We start from the raw sequence: 11452 nt of genomic DNA, 5'->3' as shown, positions 1-11452 counted from the left end.
CATAAAATTAGTAGTAAACTGGCTGACCCATTAAAACAAAGCGTTACTGTGATAATGTGGTTCTGCTGGTTAATGACGCAACTTGTGAGCAGGTGCACAGTTTGTCATAAACTATAATCTTCCGCCATCTTGTGGCTGAGCAGAAGAATGACAGGCACCAGATCTACCGTTTGTGTAACTACCTCCAAGCCCCGCCCTCCATACCGCGTCCTATTGGTCGGCGCTCTGCACAGAAACATATGATTGGATAGGATTTGCCCTACGTCAGAGCACCAGCCGCCACATGAAAACATTGTATAAGCGTCCTGTGTGAACCAATAGAGCAGTAAATACCAATGTCCTCCCTCTAAATGTGTTTTTAACTGTATCGTGAGACTGTGGGTTGAATGTGTGAGGAAGGATAATCTGTGAAACCTGACATCTTTATCCAAACCGTCTCCAGTCATGCCGACGTCTCCTGTGAACACCCGGATCCCCCTCACCAGCTTCGGTCATTTCATCACAGAGGTGAAGGTAAGACCAGGATATAACTGCTGCAATGCAGTGGAGGATGAAATTAAACAGGTCAATCGATCACAGAATGAAAATGTATTGATTAATTTAGTAAATAAGGAAGTATTTGCATTCCCTTGTTGGCCATTTTCGTTTGACTGTTGTTGAGACAAAATAATGGGCCATTTTAACATTTTAAAACCTGGAGCGACATCACTTTTCTTGGGCTGCTAGCATGTATTTAAACCTTGAGTCTTGAGTCTTGAGCAAATTGGTGCGATTTTTTTTTTTTTTTTTTAAATCATGGGGAAAAGGCAATGAGCAACTTAGTTACAAGTGTCCGACAAATTCTTAAAGAAAAGGCTGTAATAAATTATTTTTACAAAATTGGGCAGAAAGAAATAAGCTAGGGAAAAACTATATTTATAATAATGTTATTTATTAATAATTATGCTATTAAAATAATAATAATGCTAATGATAATAATTACATCTTAAACTTATATTTTAAGCACTCTTTCCAGGCTATTTCCTTGTATGTTGCTTTGTTTTTCTAACTTTTTCTTTTTTTAAATTAATTTTCTTGTTTTTAATTTTCTCTCTCTTTTTCTCTTAAATGTTATATCTGCAATAACATATTTTTCGGCCACTTGGGGGCAGCAGAAACCAGCTGAGACACTGACACATCATCACTTTTTGAATTAATGAGGCAAATATTTGTTTATTTACACATCCAGCAGTAATGGACATACATTGTAATTTATTTTTGAGTATTGTTTGTGTCCACCTGAAGAATGTAAGTTGTTTTCACTTCTTTTTTAGTTCTGTTTTTGGTCTTTACCAACTCCTGAGGGTAAATATCTGGTTCTTTAGCTGCTAAATGTTCCACTGTGTTCACTAGCTAGTCACTAACTTTGTCTGCCATTGGTGGAGTTTTGTTACAGTGAGTTTTTAACAGAGATGGGGAGGTTAACCAGACGTATATTTGCCAAAATAACCTGTTAGTCTTTAACCTTGAAGTCTTTTCTCCCATAAAAATTAAAAATACTGTTTGAAAACACTTTAAATACTGTATAAATCTCACCTTTGTGTTGCTAATCCAAGTAGATTTTCAAGCACAGCTTCTTTTCTGCCTCACTGTGCACCAAACCATAATGTGCTCATTACTGCCCCCTGAGGCTGAATGTGGAAAAAACACTGTAGCATACACAGCACGCCTTTGCAAACCGCGCCTGCCACTAGTGCAAGACAAACCCACCAACGCAACGATTATCTGAACCCTGCTACAATACTTCACTGTAGTGAATAAATGAGACCAAATTTAGCAATAATCCACTTTATAATTCATAATACATGAAAACATGATTCACTGTATACGTAAGGAGATGTAACCCCTCCCATTACCCTTACCCTAACCTTAGCCTCCTCTCTTTAACGTAATACTTCATAGCTAGCTAACTGCTAACTTAACAGTTTTGTCAGGACTTCCACCTCTGGTCCAAGGGGTGAAGGGGGCTGATTGTGGACTGACGTGTAGGTTAAGGTGGGCAAGTCCTGTAGCAGGTGGCTGCTCCAGCTGCGGTTACACCTACTTGCCTCAGTAGCCATAATGGGCAACTAGCTCGTTAGACTCTCCAAACAAGCTTTGACAATCGACACAAAAGTGAGATTTTTGCGTTATTTCAAGTGTTTTTAAACAGTATTTTTTAAAGTAAAGTGTTATTATGAAAAATCTAAATTATAGCCACAAAGTTACACAGTTGTTTCAAAGAAAACAAAAAGGAAAAGATACAATGCAGATTTTTTTTTTTAAACTTTTAATTTAAAGCAGTGTTTATAGGAGTTGGTAACTTTGTATGTTGAATGGAATAAGTGGGTTTTAATTTAGATATCATAATGTCGCTTTCCTTTTAATGCCCTTGATTTTATTATTCTTAGCTACAGATATGAAAGTATTTGTAGGCAGTCTTGAAACAAAGACAACATTTTCAGGAGAGCACTTAAACAACAGGCTACATATGGATCACTCTTTTGAATCTTATGAGTAAAATCTTCAGTCTTAAATCCTAAATTGAAATATTAGCTGCTGCACAGCAGTGGGTTGGGCTGGGCATTTTGAGGAGCAAGAAGAAGAAAAGGTCTGGCCTGACCTAGCTTAAAGAGCTGCAACATATTTGTAAAATACACCATAGTAAAACTACTGGGCTGTGGAAACCCTAAAGGATAAACTATGCTTAAAGAATCACTGCATTATGAAGAAGTGTTCAGAAAAGGAGCAAGAAGAAGAAGGGGAGGTTGAGGAAGAAGAAGAAAAGGAAGAAGGCCGATCCACCAGTAGAACCTTCTAGGCCAATAGCATTATAGCTTGAAATATCATGCCTCTAACCCACACAGCACAATGCCTGAGTAAGCATACTGTTCTGCATCATTGAGGACTTGAACCAACAACCTCTGACACCGATGACTAACTGTGATCCAGATGAGCTGTCTGTGCTGGGAAATACCCCATGGATACACAAACTGTGCATCAAGTCTAATAGCTAAGCTATGGAGAAGTGTTCATAAAAGGAGGAAGATGAATAAAAAGAAAAGAAGAAGAAGAAGGGGAGGATGAGGATGAGGAACAGGAAGAAGAGGAGGAAGACGACGAATAACCATTCCATGAAGATCAAGCAGAAGTTTCCAGGCCAAAAATATCATTAATTCTTGATATCATGTGTTGGTGACCGACACAGCAAAACATCTGAGGAGGCAAAGCATGTTTCATCCGCACCACACAGGACTTGATCTCACAGCCTTGACAACCAATGACAAGTTGTTACCAAGTTGAACAAAGTGACTTCACACTGTGATACAGCCAACCACCAGGGTGCAGTATAACAACTGTGCATGGATTTACAGGCAGATTTCAAAGTAGTGTCCAAAGTCAGTTATCAAGACAAACTGAGAATTTGCACACTACATCTGGAAAATATGTAAAACACCTGGAGTGTCTTCTTACAAAGACTGATTGATCCAGAGGTGAAAAAAGTATGCTGAAAGATGCTCTTTCATAGACTGCTGTAGGTCAGTGGTTCCCAACTGGTGTGTCGCAGTCCAAAAGTGGGTCGCAGGTCCCCTCTGTAGGGACCACAATTGACGTAAGTGCTGTTTCCTGCAGTAGAGTGCGTGACTTATGGACAGCTACTTGACAGAGACAGCAAACTACCTTAGCGGCATGGCCAAACTCAAATGTGACGCAGAATGTATTAAACTATGCAGACCTTGAACTAATGACTAAGGAGAGATCTGGACCCTGTGGCCGGACCAGTTGGGAACCACTGCTATGGGCTACATGAGGGCAGACTACAAAATGCTGTCAAAAATTCAGCTTTTCACATATAACTCTGAAATTAAACACATTTAATCTACCTTAACAGCTAAATTTGAGCTTTATTTAGCGAGAATTTGCGGTATTTAGAATGATCAAAGATTGAACCCACAGTGATGCATTTTGTTACACTGTGGGTTAAATCTTTTGTACTCAAGTACGAGTACGCGTACGAAAGATTGAACCCACAGTGTAACAAAATGCATCACTGGGTTCAATCTTTGATCATTCGAAAATCTGTGACATGCGTTACAGTAGGACAGTCTGAAGATGCTGTGCAGCAAGTTTGGTGTGAAATGAGCAAAAACTGTTGGAGGGGATAGATTTAATTAGTTTTACAGTTTTTGATGGCCTTCATAATTTGCACTAGGTTTGAGTTTAGAAAAGTGTATTCACAACTAGGCCTGCAGTTAAGTGAAAGTTGCCATACAGGCCAGACAGGTGATTTGTTTTTTTTTTCAAAGTTTTGAACTTTAAAGAGTTGCTGTATCACCACCATCAGGAATCTCGTTGAGGAAGTTAAGCATGGGACTGGACCCATTTGCCAAGTTTGGCTTTTTTTCACATATGGGAAGTTAGATTTCCTCAGAGGGAGAAGGTGAAAGAGAAAGAGGAGAATATTGGCAAAAACATGAGGGACTCAGCCCCTTTATATCTTGATTTTGTTCATTAAAGCTGTTAGACATTGTGATACTTTTTTAAAGGAGATATTTGCACATCCAACCATCTCAGATGCAGGTGCATTGGAAAGTTCACTCAAGATGTTGTGATCCAAAACTAATTTAGTAGCAGTGATGGTATCTGTCAAAGCACTGCACCACAGTGACAGATGTGGGTGTGAAAGATGTGTAACAGATGTGTTTGATATGCACATTATGACATTTAGAGCATCTGATTTCAGCTCTGTCTGAAGAGACACCTGTCATTGAAGAGTATCCATGGTATCCAGATACAATCCTTTCATTAAAGAGTGATTACCAACTCATTTTCTGACTGAATGTCATTTACAGCATATTGTGTGAAATGTTGTTGGTCATTGTTGCTTTTCATATATTTTACAGTTCTGTGTTTATTTTTTTAACCTGTCTTTGTTCAGCTCTGTCGTCATTGGCAGTCAAATTCTTTGTATGTGTGCCTTTAAAGCTGATTCTGATACTACAGGAGGCTCTCTGGTGAGTTTGTCCAACCCAGTCGCATTTGTATGTTTCCCCAAACCAGGGATACGTTACATTTGCACATTATAATGTAGCAGACACACTGGAAATTCATGTTTTAACAAAGCTGTAGTTAATGTGTGATTAGACTTAGGCACAAAAACAACTTGGTTATGGTGAGGAAAAGACCATGTTATGGCTTAGCATACCCTGTTTTAGGGGCACAGTCCCCACTACCTCTGCAGGAAATACAGCAATGTCTTGGTAAAAAAACAACTTATTTTTGTGTCATTTTCTCCACTGGAATAACAGTGATCAGTTGGTAAAAAAAAGTCCCATGTTTGGTGGGGAGAAAGCCGCTAGTAACACAGCAATGACTCACCAAAAAAACCAACCAGTTTTGTTGTTAGTTGGTCTCAAACAGCCGTCTACAGATGTCTGCAGCTTAGCAGGCATCATGCCATCCACCATCCCTCCTGATGATAAAGTCAGCTCATATACTACGTCACTGGTACGTTGAATGTAAAGTATTCATCATTTGCATCATCTGGCGACTGAGCTGATTTGTCTGTGGCTGGGTGTCGGTACATAGTCATATGTCAGTAACATCACTGTTAATCACAGTTAGTTACTGTTTATCAGCCTGAAATATCTTGAAACTCTGAATGTAGCATATCGGAGGGCTCATGTGTTGTGTTTACTGCAACTGAAGAGAATAAATTTCATTCATGTACAACATTTTCTCTCTGCCGGCAATTACCAGGCTCGCAACCGATACCAGCAGCCAGTGTTGTGCTTTTGATACTTGGCAGCTGACACAAGAAATAGACCTCAGAGTCCTGTTTCATCACAGTTTTAGAGGGGCGTGGAAATTTGGCTGAAATAAATTTCGAAATCCGACACTTTCATGCAGATAAAACAATCAAGATATAACATGTCTTGAGCGAGCATGTCTTGAGTGAGCAGAACAGGTGCTGATCTTCTCTTAACTTTCAGAGCCAGTCCCACCAACTCCTCCACTGACTAATTGAAAAGCTAATTGAAAAATCACTTGCTAACATCATATGCTAACAAGAATCTACATGAATATGTGTGCAGCACAGGAAAGTAACTAAGTGTGTAGTTCCTCTTTAAGAAGTGCCGTTGAGCAAGATGCTGCAAGCTGCTGCTGCTGCTGCTCTACATCCACTTCCACTTAACATGGTTGTTCAGGTTCAGTTTATCTGCCAAAGTGGGACATGGATTTACAATTAAACTGTTCTTGATGAAATCTTAATAGAGTCAGGGGGAAAAGACAGAGCACAGCTGCTGTTTTCTAAATGATTTAAACAGCCATCATTCCGTCATGCTCCAGTCAACAACGTGACGTGGTTGAATCTGTATCAGGCTCAAAGGGGGAAAGAAAGGGTTTCCTCTCTCCTGTGCTAATACACACTGCAGAATAAATCAGCATTACTGAGCGGAGCAGCCTCGTCAGCACTCTGCTGTCGCCCCTGGCACGCTCCATGCAAGTCTGATGTTCCTGATGAAAATTATTCCTCTTTTCACTTGAATCGTTATGTGCTGCTATGATGTTTTACCCCTCGTGTGCTAGATGAGCACTTCACTTAATAAAATTCTTCTTGAATTACAAGAGACGATGTGAGAAGATAACAAGTGTCCAACTACATTTTCAAAGTGAAGATTCATGTCGTGTAGCGCACACATGGGCCCCCACTTTTTCCACCAGCATGGAATGAGTTTTGGTTCGCACATTGCAACCAAAAATAAATTGGTACTGAACAGAAAATTTGGTTGCCAGCAAGAACTTGGCCGGAAGTACGAACCAATTTGACATCAGTGGATGTGTCATATTCCACAAGTTGGAAAGAGGATGGAGTCTTGCATGTTACAGTCCCCCACACAGTCCGTCTGTGTTTGTTTTTGGATAAAAACAAATATCTGTAATAACAGAACAACAGCTCTCAGGTAATCAGTGTTGTCTGCTATCTTGCTACTGCTCAAAAATTGAGCATAGCATTAGTTCAGGCAGGACATGATGTCAAGCTCAGCTCACATCCCAGCTACATCAGCTGATCTCAAACAGCCCAATCAACTGATGGAGCAGCTGATTGATGGAAGGAAGTCAGCTGATCTCATTTAGGGCACCCTCTTTAAACTGCTCTGGCCTGCCCACTGTTGCTGCTTCCTCTGCAAGCTGTTTTGCAACCTGCCTCCACCCCAGCTCCTCCTTTTCTTTTTCTCCTCTGACTTATCAATGTCATTTCTGTTTGTCATTGATGCTGCTCTGTTCTGTTCCTGGGGGTCTTTGCTGCTGCTCTCCCTGCCTTGGGCTTTCAATGTAGACACATGGAAGGGCAGAGAGGTGTGCTCTCTCCGCCTTAGGCTTTTCACATTGGCGTATGAAAGACGCTTTCTGCGTAGGCCTGAGGAAGGGCAGAGGGGCCCCAGAGCAGAGCCATACCGCCAAATATAATACTGCAAATGAAAATAAAGTTTTCTTTGACTAAAGTGGTCCTGACTGAACAGGTGGAAACACAGGCTGGTTCACTGTAACACAGAGGTTCCAAGAATCCTGAATGAAACCGGAGTACCGAAGCTAATTTGATGTAACAGGGGTAATAAACATTCTTTAAAGGAAAATATGACTTTAGGGAAATGCATCTTAATTACAGAGACTAAGATAAAAAGATTGATCCCGCTGTTGTGTATGAATCCCACTGTTCAAATATGAAGCAAGAACCAGTAGAGAGCTGAGTTTAGTATAAAGACTAGAAGAAAGAGAAAACCAATGACCTAGATAAAAGCACTAACCAACTGTGAAACCACAACTTTGTTTGTTTTAGAGTTATGTTTTTTAAGCATTTAACAGACAAGATGTAAGGTGTTTATGTAAGAGGTGCTGGAAGGCAGATTTGTTACCTTAAGACAGAGCCAGCTTTCTATTTACTGCTGAGGTATCAATCTTCTCATCTAACTCTTGACAAGAAAAATTAATATTAATATATATAACATATATAACATATTCCCAAATGTCAAATTATGTCTTCAAGAAAAAAGTACAATCCATATAGTCTACGATCAAACCCAAACTTTTACACTTGGTCTTTTTTTAATGGATTAACCAAAGTGTTGATTAATGAGCTTTAGAGGTGTCGGTAAACAGGTTTTGCTAGTGTAGAGTCAAAATGAATGTGAAACTACAAATAATGGGAACATGCGACCAGTGTATCACCAGTAACCGTGAGTTCCACAGAGTCTCACTTTAACTGAAATGAAAGTCTATATATATTACATGACTATACATGGTCAGAGCTAGGCTAGCTGTTTCCCCCTGTTCCCAGTCTCTAGGCTAAGCTAAGCTAAAGGTCTCTAGGTGGTAGCTTTAGAACAACATGAGAGTAGGCCTACTATCAATCCATGTATTTAGTCTCATGAAGAGTTAAAAGCCACTCGCACCAAAATGCTTGCCTAAAAAATACACACAAGCTTTAAAACCTTCATGATTCTTACTGACATGATCTAGATAAGTATGTGTTCAGTATCATAAAAAACTAATTTTTCTGTCAGCAGAAGTGACAAAACGCCCGACTTTCATGTACTTCTGTCGCAGCTAATGCTGGGGAATTGAGATATTTTGTCAATAAACTCAGCATATGCGTTAAAAGAGAAAACTTCAAAATCTCCAGCCAAAGGGAGTTACAGCTTTAAGCTTTTATCACAGTTAAACTCTCATGGCCAAAAAAAAAAAAGGACTGCCGACAGTCTGTGGAGAACGAGCTCTGTGCTGCCAGCAAGTCCAGATGATTAGCTGGAGCTCTATGAATAATTCAGTTTAATCTAATTTAAAAATATGTGTTGAATGTGACTTGCATGACTGTCCATAAACCAGTTTGTCGTCTCAGTTCTGCCTCATCATGCCGTTCCACAAACCGCCTGTTTCAACATGCAAAAATATTTGGTGTTTGCGTCTCAATCAGCTCTGTCACTTGTGAAGAAATTGCTCAACTTGTTGTCACATATTCAACAAATTAGGTAGTGTTTAGTGGGTTTTGTGCAACATTTCCATCTTCCAGCTGAAAGGCAGAGAGCAGGCTCTTATCTAGATTTTAACGGGACCTACTCAAGCTCATTGTTGTAGATCATGCACTGGCTCCATGTTCCTGTCATGTAAGGTTTCACATTCATTTTGACACATGTCTCTCAGGCTGATTGATACGGGCTGAGTCAATAGTGTTGTAAATGGATTGTGTTTAGATAACATTTGTCTGCCTCAGCAGAGAGAGTTCATTCACACATTGATGGCAGAGAAGCCCTTGCACCTTGCAGTTCAGTGTCTTCATCACCTTACTGCCAACCTTACATTTGACGGACCACCCGTTTTAGGCTCCCCCCCTGAGTTACGGTCACCCAGGGTTCATGCTGTTGCCTTGGGTTTTGTGATTAACGTCTTTTTTCTTTCATTTTCATACACGGTTTATTCTGTTTACTATGATTCTCTACAGTTATGCCTTTAAATGCACATTGAGTTCTGTTTATAATCCACATTACTTTGTGTGTAATCTCGCACAACCTGCATTTTGAGATAACTTTAATATAGTGACATAATGTGCAAAACAGAAGAAGTCTGGCTGCAATACTTCCTTTAATTGTGGGTGTTGTGTTTTTTTTGTGTGTTTCAGAGGCAGCTGTTTGGCATTGAGGCCCCAACTTCTGTGGAACTAACTGGTTGGAGGAAATACTTTAATAGCTACAGTCTGCAGGGTCGCAGAAATGTAATGTACACACACACGCACAAGCACAGGCTCCATTTTATATGAACAATATTTTAACATAAGCCACAAAATGAACACTTGTAAATCAGTCAAGCCTTGCTACTGCATATTAAATATGTGAAGAAAACTTTGCATGCCTCCATGAAAAAGATGAACATATTGATTTATTGGAGACAAAGTTTGACAACAGCAAAACTACATCACAACATCAACTACATCGTTTAAAAACTCTCACACAACTTGTGCAATATAACGTAAGTCTCATTTATATTTTCCACACACGTGCATTTTTACTTAGTATTGCAGTGTGGCTTTGACGAGCATAGATCAGTTTCACTTTCAGTTCATTTTTCGCTGTAATGTTTTACCAAAAATGCATGTGTTTAGTAAGAACTGAGCCTGTTCCTTCAGGTCCCCTCAGCCTGAAGCATGTTCTCTGCTCTCTTACAGTGTGTCCTGGCTACTTATGGGATCCTGGTTGTGACAGCAGCAGCCTACTGGATGCACAGACAGAACAAAAAAGACGACCAGTCATCCAGTACCACAGCCTGAATCATCGACCTCTCATACAGTGATGTTTAAATTCTAATGATTCATTATGGAGTGAAGAAAGAGAAGGAAATGACAAACCACTACCCCTGAATGTGAGAACGATGGAAATCTACCATGTTAATAAATGCTTTGTAAATGTTTGACACTCTCTGATCATTATGCAGTGACATTATAAGAAGTCACACTGGTTGCCATGGCATCACTGTGAGTGCAGTAAAATTGTTTACCCACAAGGTGTCCATCTGCTGCTGAAGAAACTGCAACCAAACCACTACTTTACTTTTTGTTTATTTTTATGTATCATTTTATTACCCAAATTAAACCTCAATTTAAATGTTATTAAGAATTAATGCAATAACAAAAACCATACATTTTGTACGGCTGAAAAAGATGACAATTTGCTTCACAGAGAACGCCCACTCTGGGTTTCAGAGCGTCTGCAAGCAATTAAAATTAGGCCTTTCAATTTTTACAGTTTGAATATTTTATTCATTGAACCAAGATTGTGTCTGAGCTTGTAAACATTGTTTAATTTATTGTCTTTTGTGTGGTTTTTGCACCTTTTATTTGCCTTTCTTGGGGAAAAAAACAAATAATGACTAAGCTAAAACATTTGCATTCATAAGGAAAACACATAAAAACCCTTTAATCTTGCATATTGAATGTATTTAGCATTTAATCGTTTAAACCATGCAAGAGCTAAAACACACAGTATTTAACCTCACACAGACATTTGCTTGTCAAGAAATTGCCCAATTTGGTATCACAGTTTGTTTTTTTCAGCGTGTGTTGTCTTCCTGAGAAGCATTTAGGTAATAATTAGATTCATTAGAAGTCAGTTATTGATGGTTCACTGTGTTTGACACGCTGTACACGTTCCTGTCATTGATTGTTTCACATTCATTTTGACTGTAAGGAGTGTTTTGCATAGTTCTGCCATTACTGAGCATGCAGCAGGTTAATTGCAAGGACACCCTGTAGGCTACACGTGCACATTCACTGCATCTTAACTGTGCAATTATTTATGCACTTTTGGGTCAAAGAAGAGGGAAAGTGTTGCAAAAAAAAAGGCCACACACACAAAAATGCACACGCACTGCCGGCACATCA

At 39.4% G+C, this 11452-nt stretch overlaps 1 long non-coding RNA gene across 1 annotated transcript; it reads left to right on the top strand.

The window, feature by feature from the left end:
• The first annotated feature begins 256 nt into the window (after positions 1-256).
• On the top strand, positions 257-10805 carry LOC144462462 (uncharacterized). Its single transcript, XR_013490758.1, has 3 exons — positions 257-513; positions 9698-9790; positions 10241-10805. It is a non-coding gene; the product is annotated as an uncharacterized LOC144462462 (long non-coding RNA).
• The last annotated feature ends 647 nt before the right edge of the window (positions 10806-11452 follow it).

Source organism: Epinephelus lanceolatus, chromosome 3, assembly GCF_041903045.1.
Source record: "Epinephelus lanceolatus isolate andai-2023 chromosome 3, ASM4190304v1, whole genome shotgun sequence".
NCBI classification, from domain to species: Eukaryota; Metazoa; Chordata; class Actinopteri; order Perciformes; family Serranidae; genus Epinephelus; species Epinephelus lanceolatus.
The sequence above is the reverse complement of the archived record's forward strand: the minus strand, read 5'-3'. Positions and strand labels throughout refer to the sequence as shown.